Below are 13,325 nucleotides of genomic sequence, written 5' to 3'. Positions count from 1 at the left end.
TATGGACACATGTCCCAGATCCTCGTCTCATCCTCTCAAGGGAAACGTCACCCAGTACAGGACTGGTCACCTGTGAGTCATGGGGTAGCTGCAATATTTTCATGGATTTGCTGTTCCAACACAACTGTAAAAATGTTAATGTTGCCATGGAGATCTGAGGATGTGGCTCAAATTCCTACCAACCACACATTCTTACCATAGATGCCTCTGCAGTCACTGCATACGAACACAACAGAGAGGGTGCAGGGTGGGGCAAACAAACTTCTGGGAGGGTCTGCCACTGTGTAGGGCTGCATTGTTCATCCCAGTGACCTCATCATACGAGGCCTCTGCCCTGAAGAGCTTATCCCCTCACCAGCACAACGGCACCAAAAACCAGCCAGTCCTTCAGCCCTCCCCGTCATTACTTAAGATACCTGAGGAAGAGGGCTGGGGTGATGGCTCAGTGGGTAGGACTTGGGTTCCATCCTTAGTACCATGTGAAAAAGTCAAGTGTAGAGGCTGGAAAGATGGCTCAGTGGTTAAGAGCACTGGCTGCTCGTCCAGAGGACCAGGGTTCAATTCCCAGCACCCACTTGGCAGCTCACAACTGTCTGTAACTCCAGTTCCAGGTGATCTGACACCTTTACACAGACATACATGAAATCGAAATAGTTTTTTTTTTTTTTTAAAAAAAAAAAAAAGGAAAAGTCAAGTTAAAGGAATAAAGTTTTTTTTTGTTTTTTGTTTTTTTTTTTTTTGGTTTTTTTTAGGTCAGCCTAGGCTAAATAGTAGGATTCTGTCTTAAGAAAAAAAAAAAAGAAAACATCTCTATCTCTCTCTGTCTTACACACACACACACACAGAGAGAGAGAGAGAGAGAGAGAGAGAGAGGGGGGGCAGAGAGAGAGAGAGAGAGAGAGAGAGAGAGAGAGAGAGAGAGAGAGAGAGAACAAAATAAAAGACTGAGGAGATGGTTCAGTGGGTAAGAACACTGGCTGCACAAGCACCCCAGTTCAGATCCCAGACCCCCAACATGGATGCCCACATGCCTATAACCCCAGTGCTGTGTGGTTGAATACAGAATTTGCTGGCTACTGGTCTAGCTCCAGGTTCATAACAGAGCAGGGTACTGATGTCCTCCTCTGGACTTTCCCTGCAGCGACTCATAACTGGTCAAAGAAATGAGAACACATGACTGTTGACCTCTCATCTACAAATAGGACATACATGTGTGTAGGTGCAAGTGTGCTGCCAGTGCCCATGCCTGTGTGTGTGTACATGAACATACGCATATAAAACCTCCTCTAATGGCACAGAAGTGGACGGGGTAGAGAGTAGACACACTCTTGAACTCTGACAGGCCATGGTTACTTACAAAAGACCTGGACAAGGTTAGTCCCATCAACATCTTGTCATGGGCGAAGAACAGGCTCTTCCCTTCCTGGGGATTTACAGGCCAGTGATGGTTGATGGGACGGGAGAGACATTTTCTTCAGTGGTGTAGCCACTGTGTGGCACCTATCCTCACCTATGCTCCCTTTAATGAACAGACATGCTCCACGGGGCATCCAGCTCTCTGGATAACATTGTCAACGTGAACACAGGCCGAGCAAGTAATAAGCTAAGAAGCTATTACTGACTTTACTAATTCCCAAGATTCACCAGTAAATACAAGAGCGGTGGTGTCTCCCTGCAATCCTCACACAAGGGAGGTTAACCCATGGTCCTGAGTTCAAAGCCAGCCAGAGGTATATAGCAAGTTTCAGGCCAGTCTGAGAAACCTAGTGAAAACCTGTATCAGGAAAACAGCACTGAGATTTTTCATCGAAAAAAAAAAAAAAAACTAAAATATTTTCCAGCATTTTTATTTAAGTCTCATAACAAGATCTTCCAATTCTTAAGCATGGAAAACCATCTGAAGAATTGTATCTAGCCTTTAGTCAGCTTCTAGGGAGATGACAGCTGAAGTAGGTTGCATGCTTGTATATGCATGTGTACATGTGCGTGCATGTGCAGTGTACATGTGCACAGGTTCACATGTATTTACATACACATAGAGGCCAGAACTCGATGTCCAGTGTCTTCCTCAACTGTTCTTCACCTTAGTTTTTAAGACAGGGTCTCATACCAAAACTAAAGCTCACTGATTTGGCAAAGCTGGCTGGACAGTGAGCCCCAGGGACAACTCCCCACCGCCAGCCCTCACCCTGGTCTCCACCCACCCCAGCACTGGTACTGGAAACACCGACCACCAAGTTCACCTTTTTACACAGGTGCGGGGATTCAAACTCGGGTCCTCTTGCTTGCACAGCAAGTACTTTACTTACTAAGCCATCTCACCAACCTTGAAGCAAGTCATTTAACTAACCAGAAACAGCAAGTTTCCCTTCTGAGAAATGGTTTGAATTAGATGACTTCTAAAGTATCTGTTGTCGAAAACTACATGCTAACACATGGGATTCATTAGAATAGTACAGGATCATCATGACTGGGGACCACAGCCTTTCCTGTATGTATCTGGGAACAAGACACATTCTCTCTGAATATCATAGTTGCTTTAAATTTAAAATATTTGTAATGACACCTGCTGTACACAGGGAGTTATAGCCTAGAAATTACATCTAGAAATTACTCAAAAATGTCCCATGCACTCTATAAATGTGTAGTGGGTTTCCTTTAGGCAATGGAGAGTTGCACAAGGTGTTCTTTAGTGCTGACAGTAGCCCATGTATGCACCACTCGCTGATTAATTCACTGAAAATTCCTGGAGTTAGCTGTCACTCAGTAGATTGCAAGCTTTGTTGAACTTTCCAACTAATCTGATTTACCAGGCCATCAAAATTCAGGCAGCTTTTCAGAAACTGCCACAATGCAATGACATCTCTCCTCCACACATATCATCCAGACTCCAGAAAACATAAAACTTGTTTCCAGGCCCAACGTCTCTGTGCACTTACTAGACTAGCGACAGCCTTCCCCTGGACCTCCTGAATTACAACCTGAGAAAAAGCTGGAAGAATTCACATCTTAGCAGTGTCTCCCTTGCCCTACACAGATACTGTTTGTACTTTGTTCTCCATCCAAACTATTTCCATCTTGATCTTCACATCCTGCCTTCCTCGAATCCTGCTTCAATTCCTTCCTGGATGCTTACAGGTCTAGATGAAATCCTCAATGTCTGTAAGTCCTGAGGGCTTGAAATATACAGCATCCATAGCCCCAAGATCAGGGAAAATAACCTAATCTAATTACTCATTATCGGTTTATAACACACACATAAACACACACCCCACACACACACACCACACACACCCCATACACCCATACACACACACACACACACACACACACACACACACTGACTTCCCTTACTCAGGTTGGGTGATGGTTGTCTGCCATCTAGACCTGTTCCAGTGGCAGAGGACAGACTAGCACACTGCAAACTCACTGCTCCCCCATATACACAGATGGTTTCCATTCACTCTCTCACACTCCACAGTTGCACAGAAACACTGATTTTCACAGTTCAAACTCTCTCTAAAGATCAGTTAGCTTGCTGCAACTTCCTGCCCACCAAAGTCACAAATTAAGAAATGAAAGCCAAAGGCTAGAGAGATGGCTCTGTCGGTAAAGCATGAGGACCTGAGTTCCTGGCCATTCAGCCTAAAAAAATCAGTAAGTAAGGCAATAAAAGCATCTTGTTTCCGAAAAGCAAGGTGGACCATGGCTGAGGAAGAGACCTGAGATGGAGCTCCAGTCACCAAACACATGCACACAAGTGTGCACACAAACATATATGCATGCTGGTCAGCTTTTGTCAACTTGACACAAGTTAGAGTCACCTGAAAAGGGGGAACCTCAAATGAGAAAATGCCTCCATCATATTACCCTATATCCAAGTCTGTGGGGTATTCCCTTGATTAATGATTTCTGTGAGAAGGCCCAACTCACTGGGAGCAGTTCTACCCCTGGACAGGTGGTCCTGGGTTGTATATAAACAAACAAACAGGCTGAACCAACCATGGAGAGCAAGCCAGTAAGCAACATTCCTCCATGGCCTCTGCTTGAGTTCCTGCCTCCAGGTTCCTGCTTCAGTTCCTGCCCTGACTTCCCTTAATGATGGAATGAGACAGGGAAATGTAAGCCAAATAAACCCTTTCTTCCTGAAGTAGGCTGTGGTTGAGGTGTTTTATTGAAGCAGTGAAAAAGCAAACTAGGACATCTGTCAAGGGAAACCAAGTGTATAAATACAGGTTTGCAAAATGATTAAGATTTTCCAGAGTGGAAACTGAGAGTGGATGGGTTGAAGGAAAATATCTTGGTTTCTGATTCAGCAACATTCATCAGGGCTCAATGAACTCACACAGCGGGTACCCATTCCAGAAGGCTCCTTCATTCATGTTGACATCTTTGTTTCTTTAAAAAAAATTTTATTAGCTCTTTGAAGGTTTCATACAGCACATTTTTACAATATTCATCCTCCCTTCCCCAATTCCTCCAAGATCTGCCCCCTGACTTCCTACCCACCCACTTCTGTGCCCTTTAACAAAAGCATCAAGTTCAATTTGTGTTGCCCAAATAGTTTTGGGTGTGTGGCCATCCACTGCAAGTGGGGTGGGCCTACACTTTATGACTGGTAAGACCCATCTAAGGAGTCAAAGATTTGGGGCCCAGGAAACTGCTCAGTGGATAAAGGGCCTACCACACAAGCATGAAGATGTGAGTTCAATTTCCTAGACCCACATTAAAGGAAAAAGAGGGGGCTCTGCAAAGCCACATCCAGGTGAGTCTATAATATCTCAATGCTGTGTTGGCAGAGATGGGGAACCCTCGGAGCCTGCTAACCAGCCAGTCTGGGTGAATTGGAAAGCTCCAGGCTCAATGAGAGACCTTGCATCCAAAAAGAAAAAGTAGAGAACAATTAAGGAAGACATCCAGCATCAACCTGTCCCCCACATGCATGTTTATATATGTGCACCCTACCACACATGTAAACAAACACATCCTCACGCATACACAAACTTTTTTAGAGTTTGGATTTGACAAAGGCTCGCTCAACTTTTGTTGAGACGTATTTGTCAGGATGACTTCAATGACAATTTCAGCCAACACGTCACACACACAAAGTGACACCACCATTTTATCATCATTTTCAAAGTACAGGGCTCCACCTGGAAAGGACACACCAGTAAAATAAGCAACAATCCCTGTGTGATGGTAAGTTACCCATGACAAAACAGCCCTGGGCACTCTAGCAATGGACATGAACCATCTCCCGAGGCCCCTGAACTCTATTGTGCCAGGCCCAAGTCTAAGTACCCAATATCCATTAACATCCATGTCTCAGTTCCCAAAATAGTGAGGAAGCTACCACTGTCATCCTTCACGTTGAGGAAATCCCACAGCAAACAACGCTAAACAAGAGCAAAGCTCTGAAGTGAAAAAGTGACATGAAGTAATGCGCTAAAACTCATCATTCTGTTTTAAAGCCATCAGAATCCCTCACTGTCACCACCTGAAGGAACGATGACTGAATTTGTTAGCTGTTTCACAAAGTGCTGACAAAAGAACCTTCAGCATTCTCCTTCCACATGATCAGTAACAATAACTCTTAGAGTACCTCGTCCAGATGACACATTTGGCTGGACACATTTGGAAATCGAAGCCCCAGTGAAAAGAAACCTGATCACTGACAACAGGAAATACAGTTAACACTACAGTCCAAATTCTGTCACCTCATCTACAAACCTCATAAATGGAAACCAAACAGGCCAATCCCCAATGAGATGGAGGAGGGAGAGAAAGAGGGAGAGAGAGAGAGAGAGAGAGAGAGAGAGAGAGAGAGCGTGCCAGAGCCTAGGCCCACACAACTCAAAATAGGAAGGGTCTGCTGTTATTTGCCTCAATTGTCTGTAGTTGAGCACTATCAATCTGTCATAATATAAAATCCAATCCAACTTCCAGATTTTAGACGGCTTCGACCATGATCTCTGATTTGTTTATAATGGGTGCACTCGCTAGGCAATTTACTAACAGTATGACCCTGGGTGTCAGTTCACAGATCCGGAAGTGATGTAGAATAACAGCCCAGATGTTATCTTTCTTAAGATTTCATTCTCCCAGCCCTCTCTCATTAAGTCCATTCTACCTCTACAGTTCTGGCTTCTCCCTCCTTGTCCGTCCTTGGATCCTTTTGTTACCTCCTCGGATCACCGAGCTAGAACTGACCTCTCTATCAGTCTTGCCTCCCCAAATACACTCCAGACCATCTCCAGAGGGACTGCTCTCTCCTCCACCTAATGTGTAAGCATTGGCTTTGGGTGTTGCTTAATGTTGCTAAGTGTTGACCAGGTGACATTCTCTCACATAGCTCATGTTTGGAGTTTAACAGTTTTAACAGATTGGCAGCACACTCAATCCCCGTCAATTGCTGAAGGAGAACTGTGTGTACTAGGTTTCTCACTAGCCCACAAAGCCTTGCTTTTCTTTATTCAGAGGGATAAATGTGGTAAAAATACACAGAATGCCTGCACAGTAGTGTCTCACAGTGCCTGCTGCAGCTTCTGTGATTTTTGGCCCAAAGTTTGCAAAGTACTTTCACACACATGAGCCCCTGGGAACCCTTCTAACAACTGAAACTTCTCAGGGGACACTAAAGGGAGGACTAAGGTTATGAAACAGAGGCCCACCTGACCAGGATACCTCAGCGTACCTTTCTGTCATGACTTCTGGCTTCTTTCTAGAAAATATGAAATGGAATTTAAAAACAACAACAACAACAACAACAAAAAAAGGTCTTCCCTATGTCAGACCCAGTGTGTTCCAACATAGGAGATGGATATCCATCTCAATCATGCATATCCTCTGCCTTTTATTACTCTTCAGGAATGTGTGCACAAAGGCCAAATTCCATGCACTACAGTCGACCCCAGAGGACTTTAGTTTGCTTCATATCCTGTCCCCGCTTTAAATTAGTATGCCACCACCCCACTCACTCATGCGTTCCTCCATCAAGGGGACAGTTATCAGCTGCTAACACTTGGTGCTGCCATGGTCCTTATCCTGCCATCTTAAGTCAGTTTATGACTTCAAAATGTCCCTGAGCTGGGCGTTGGTGGCACAGGCCTTTAATCCCAGCACTTGGGAGGCAGAGGCAGGTGGATCTCTGGGGAGTTCAAGGCCAGTCTGGTCTACAGAGTGAGTTCCAGGACAACCTCTAAAGCAATACAAAGAAACCCTGTCTCAAAAACCAAAAAAATAAAATAAAATAAAATTTTAAAAGTCCCCTATAAGCCAATGACAGAAAGTAGAGAATGCCTGTTGTTCTTAAAAGAACTTGGTTGGACAGCAACAGTCCAAAAGCCAGGAAAGCTGAGCACTCCCCAGTGCTACGTCCCTTTAGAAGCTTGTTGACTTGGGCAAGTCCCTGGCACTCAACTTCTTTATCCACAATACGAGAGAATGGTCCATATTATCTTTAATGTTATTTCAACATGAAGAACCCCAGGATTTCATTTAGGCAGACAGCCACAGTGACGTCTACCACGTATATACTTCATACCATAATTTCACAAAGTTTTGGAGATGTTCCCTGTATTTCTTGTAGCTTGAACAAATGCTACCGATTATCCCACAAGTTGATATTCTAATTACAAACCTGGAGCATTTGTTAGAGCCCTATGGCAAATTGTCCATACATCAAAACTGTATGAGCAGATTAGGATGCTAAATGACCCCTTTGGGGACACTAAATAAATTAGGCCAGGCACCGCTCTTACTGTCTCTTTACTTCTGTAATCCATCACTTTGGGGTGACTTAAATTCTTCCATACAAAATGCATTTTAACCACAGCCATTGGCCCATATTTACAGAAGCAAAGCTCCTTGTGGCCTTACTTCCAGGTCCAGCATCAAATCTCTCCGCAGATCATGATCAGACATGATCACTTTGGTGCCTGGAAAGGTGGTTGGCTGAGAGCAGTCATGTGATGCAAGGCTGCTGCCTACCCATGGATTCACTCATGGATCCTTGTTACCAGAGACATATGTCTAATTGTCATTTAGATAGCCAGACATTAAAAGCTGAATTTCTATAAAAGCACATTTCTATATACTTACACACAAGAAGAAATATCTGTCCCCAAATGTTTCCTTGTAGAGCTTATTAAATATACACCTTCCTTTTGTCATTTATCCAGGGGCCCTACATCATTTACGATGATCTGTGGTGAATACAGAAGTGGGGCTAGGCTTGGGCAGTGACCCACATTGTACCTTTGAGTGAACTGCAAAAGGAATCCTCTCCCAGTGTGTGAGAGTGCATCAGAGGCTTAACAAATTGAGCATGAATTGATTTTAGACTCTGCTTGCCTGTTGGTCAGGTTGATCTTGTACAATAAACACACAGGACTGTGCAAGGTGACAAGACAAAATATGTAAATTTAAACTGTGCCCTAGTACAGACACTGACAACCAGAGGAGGAAGACTTCAGCTTTGCCAGGAGACATGGGAAATGAAGCTAGCTTCCTTGGGGAAGATATTTGACTGACGAGTGATGGAAGTGTAGGCAATCAACAGATGGAGGAGAGTAAGAACTGCATAAACAGAATGCTGGTGCCTCCTAGATAATGGCCTGGAAATGACAAGCTGTGGTGTGAAGTGTCTGGAGCAGACAGTATGCCTGCACTCCTAAGAGGAAAGGGAGGAGGATGAAGCAAAGGACTGCAGGGCCTCATTGTCAAGGACCCCTTGGGGTTTGGGGCCTTGCTTTGTGGTTTGTTGGCTGCCTTTATCATTATCATCATTATTATTATTAATTTGCTTTTTACATTCCAATCCCAGGTCCCCCTCCCTCCTCTCCTCCTGGTCCCCTACCTCCCACCTGCTCCACAGAGAGGGTATGGCCTCCCCTAGGAAGTCTACCAAGTTTGTCCCATCATCTAGTTGAGGCAGGGCCAAGGCACCTCTCCACCCCACACCCCTGTGTCTAAGCTGGGCAAGGTATCTCTCCATATAGAATGGACTCCACTAAGCCCTTCTGTGCATCAGTGCCAGGCTTTTACTCTGTAGCTCTGGCTAACCTGGAACTCAAGGAGACTTGCTTGCTTCTGCTGCCTCCCAAGTGCTGGGAGCTAGAATTTAAAGGTGTGTGCCACACTTGTGTTCCTGTTAGTAATTTGAGGTTTGGTTTTGCTATGGAGCCCAGGCAGGCCTACAACAAGGCATCCTCCTGCCTCAGGTTCCTGAACTGGAACTACAGGAATGCCACACACTCCTGTATCTTCTATGGGATGTTAGAGGTGGAGCCTTGGGCCCTGTGGGAGCCTGCTTGCCTACAGTAACAAATTCTTCTTCAGATATACCTCACCTTCATTTATTTACTTGTCTGTTTGTTTTCCATTTACCCACGAAAAAAGACCTTTACACCCTAAAGCAACAGTTTCCATTTTCCTTTTGACTGAGCAGGGAAAATCCAATGATATGGAAACGACCTCTTTGAATACATCTTAATATTGGATTTTTATATTTTTGACATGATAAACTGTTCTTAAAAAGCATTTTCTTTTTTAATTATTAGAGTGTGGGTGTGTGGGTGGAGGAGGAGGAGGAGGAGGTCAGAGGGATATCAGGTCATCTAGAGCTGCAGTTACAGACAGTTGTGAGCTGCCTTATGTGGATTCTGGGAATCAAACTTGGGTCCTCTGTAAGAACAGTATATGTTCTTAACCACTGTGCTCTTAAACCACGGAGTCACCTCTCCAGTCATCACACCACACCACACCACACCACACCACACCACACACACACACACACACACTTTCCGGAAAGGGGCTTGGCCTCGAACTCAAGAGACCTGCTGCGATTAAAAGCATGCACCACCACACCTGGCTAAAACTACAACTGGAAAGTATTTTTTAAAATGTACAGACTATCAGGGAAAGCAGCTGAAAGGGCACATGTGCACTATAGCAATAGTGGCTGCGCAAACGTAAGAGGAGCAGGTGGCGCTCTTTACACCCAACACATGATCTGCACCTGGAAGAAACTTGGAAGGCATTTCAAAAAAAGCTCTTCGAGGCATCCCATTTTCAATCTTCAATTGGAGACGTCGGGTGTTACCAGTTAAATGAGGACTGCAGCCGAATTTGGGGACCAGAATTCCCCAAGGTGAGACTTGCCCCCAGAAGAGAACCTTTTGCACCTGAACTGTAAACTTGTAGAGCACACCAAGGGTGCCTGGGAATGTCACCTAGCGGCCTCTCTTCCAGCAGCTGCGGAGAACGAATAGCAGGAAAACCTCCCCTGAATGGAATTATCTTCGCGATCAAGCAGCCTCCCCCACCCATAATATAAAGTTACCCATTTTTCATCTTTTTTTTTTTTTTTTAAAGTAAGGAGAGCCATGGAAGCTCGTCCATATTAAGTTTCCGGTCTCGGAGATAAAAACCCCTCGCGGAATCCTACTCGCACACTTTGCTGCTGGAAGAATGGGCCCTTTTCTTCCTGAACTGTTTGTTGTAAATACGATCCATCAGGAACACAATGTTGTCGGCTTTCACAGAAACTTGGCACCGCGGTCGGCGGGGAGCCGCACTGGTCTGGGTGGTCGCAGGGCGAGCGATCCTCGGTTCTCTCCCGGATGGCCAAGCCAGGAGGCTCACCTGCTCCCCGCTGCGCCCTTCGCCCCGGGGCGAAAAGAGCTGTATGGGGATGAACCGCGCCGCCACCTCCAAAACTCCAAACCTGGATGACACAGATGGACCCTAAAGTATCCGCGCCGCACGTGGGGGCGGGGCAGGACCTCGCTTCGGAGTCTTTTGGAAGGGATCAATCCCGAGTCAGGCTGGACCCGAGAGATCTCGAAGGCTCTGAGAGCTGCCACCCTCCCGGAGCAAAGTGTCCCCGCCGAGCCCCGGGTCGCCTCCAAAGCCGGCGGGGAGAAAGGGCGAGACTGCCCACTGGTGAAGGTTAGTGCAGGGCTACGGGACGCCCCGCGGCAGGGAACCCACGGGAGACGCTCCGGCCGCGCAGCGGCGCCCTCGCCCGCGTCCCCGCCCGCGTCGCCCTTACCTCGGTCCCAGTCCCGGCACCGCGGACCTCTCGAGCCCCGCCCGCTCTGCGCCCCTGAGCGAGGCCCCGCAGGGACACCGGGCGCACTCGGGGAAGTTTCCTCCGTCACTTTGTTCTCAGCTCGCTGAGCCTGCGAAGGTCAAGGCTGCCCTAGGTCCGCACAGCTCCAGCGAGGCCAGATTCGCGGCCACACCTTTCTACGCGCCGCTCGGCCCGCCTCGTCCTGCCCGGATACGCCCATGACACGCCCCGCCCGCTGGGACACGCCCCTCTCCCCCACCCTTGGCTGGGACCCCCTTTGCCTGCTGGTCTGGCTCCATCCTCACTTTATGTCCGCAGTAACCAAAAACAACTCACAACTTGGAGTCCGAGAGAGCCAGCCAGTCGCTGTGGCGCAGACCGCAAACTGCGAAGCACGCGCGATCCTGCCCCTTCCCCCAGAGTGTGTAGCAAAGACGTTTCCTCGGGTACCACCCAGAAGAAATCAGAAGCAAAGGACTCCACTCCGCGGTAGCAAAGGCCACCCATCTTCCCTTCGGAGAGATGCTAGGCGTGACAGCCGAAAGGCGGAGGGCACTGTTGAGTTGGGCCACCCACAGTCCTGCAGGGTTTGGGACCTGCAGAGCTGATTAGGCAAACCTGAGCCAGCTGGTTAGCCCATGTGAGGGGAAGGTACCTGGCAGGCTGGGACCCCCATCCTCCCCGGTGACCGCAAGTCTCCACAAGAGGGAGGAGAGGAAAAGGGAATACGGATGTGGTCCCATGTGTGGAGGAAACCCTCTCTCCCTGGAGAGCCGTCTACCGACTCCTTATAGCACCACAGACAGACCGAAGTAGGACTCCACCGAAGTCCAACTTGGGGAACCAGGGAGTTTATTGGGTTCACAGAGGGAGTTTACAGAGGGTGAGTGTGGGGGACCCCAAAGCAGTCCTTACCCCAGCATGGACTGTTCATAGACTCATTGTTGTGTATTTGGAATCCCCCTCAGTTTAACCTTCCATAGTCTATATAATCTGGCACTTCTCAAAACTAAGTCTACTCACTATTTGGAAGGTGCTGGAGGGAGTGGCTGGAATCTCAAGTGAGGGTCCAAAGACCCTCTCCACCCACTCCTGTAACATCAGTCTACAGGCCTGATCTCGGGGAGTCACAGCTGCTCTGTTACTAAGGTCCCCCAAGATATAGGCACCAATGAGGGATGAGCACAGAGTATCTTCATAGCAAATGGATATGGAACTAAATAGCAGAGAGAGAGAGAGAGAGAGAGAGAGAGAGAGAGAGAGAGAGAGAGAGAGAGAGAGAGAGAGCAGAGCGAGGGAGTCTCTCTCTCTCTCTCTCTCTCTGTGTGTGTGTGTGTGTGTGTGTGTGTGTGTGTGTGTGTGTGTGTGTAGAAATGCCTCAGTGGTTAAAAACACTTGTTCTTGCAGAGAGTCAGGTTTCCATTCCCAGCACCGACAAAGTAAGTCACAACCATTTATAACTCCAGATACAGGGAATTCCAACTCCCTCCTCTAACCTCAGAGGACACCAGGAATGCATAAAGGCAAAACACTCATACACACAAAAATAAATAATTTTTTTAAAAGTTTAAATGTGGCCAGATGATGCTGGTGCAAGCCTTTAATCCCAGCACTTGGGAGGCAGAGGCAGGCGGATCTCTGTGAGTTCAAGGTCAGCCTGGTCTACAAAGCTACACAGAGAAACCCTGTCTCAAAAAACCAATAAATAAATAAAATTTAAATGTGAAAGGAGCTGGGGAGACAGCCAAAAGTCCCCACATGAAGGCGAGAAGCAAGTAGCCACCTTGAGGTCTATAATCATGGTGAGTTGTGTGACCTCACTATGTATATGTAACACATACACACTAAATAAATACATAGTTGTGGAGTATTACTTTTACTAGGCAAAGACATTTTACATTTGTTTATGCTGCATTGGTTTAACAACGTAAAGATGGGTTACTTTGCCTGCCTAAGGCACCTAATTGGTCTAATAAAAAGCTGAACAGTAGGCAGTAAAGGGCAGAGCTGGTGTGCAGAGAGAGTAAGTAGGAGGAGTCCAGGCTTAGAAAGAATGAGAAGAGAGGAGGAAGAGAGGGAGACACCTCCATCCATCCATCCATCCAGCCAGCCAGCCAGCCATCCAGCCAGCCAGCCAGCCAGCTAGGCAGGCAGGCAGTCACCAGTCAGCCAGACATAGTGCAGGACATACAGAATGAAAGAAAAGCAAAAATCCCTGGGGCAAAATGTAAATGAAGAGAAATAAGTTAAT

The 13,325-nt window shown here is 46.8% G+C and overlaps 1 protein-coding gene across 5 annotated transcripts in view; it reads right to left on the bottom strand.

Moving 5' to 3' along the window:
• Nucleotides 1-13,325, bottom strand: part of Tiam2 (TIAM Rac1 associated GEF 2) — a 239,052-nt gene that overhangs the window by 179,350 nt on the left and 46,377 nt on the right. The window contains exon 1 of one of the 5 annotated variants that reach the window (XM_027401042.2): nt 11,054-11,247. The exons of the other annotated variants lie outside the window; for them this stretch is intronic. The gene's annotated coding sequence lies outside the window, so the exon portion shown is untranslated. Of the gene's footprint in view, nt 1-11,053; nt 11,248-13,325 lie in introns of those variants that run through there. 5 annotated transcript variants of the gene reach the window in all.

Source organism: Cricetulus griseus, chromosome 2 (assembly GCF_003668045.3).
Source record: "Cricetulus griseus strain 17A/GY chromosome 2, alternate assembly CriGri-PICRH-1.0, whole genome shotgun sequence".
Taxonomy (NCBI): domain Eukaryota; kingdom Metazoa; phylum Chordata; class Mammalia; order Rodentia; family Cricetidae; genus Cricetulus; species Cricetulus griseus.
Note: the sequence above shows the minus strand (reverse complement) of the source record. Positions and strands in the feature narration are given on the sequence as shown.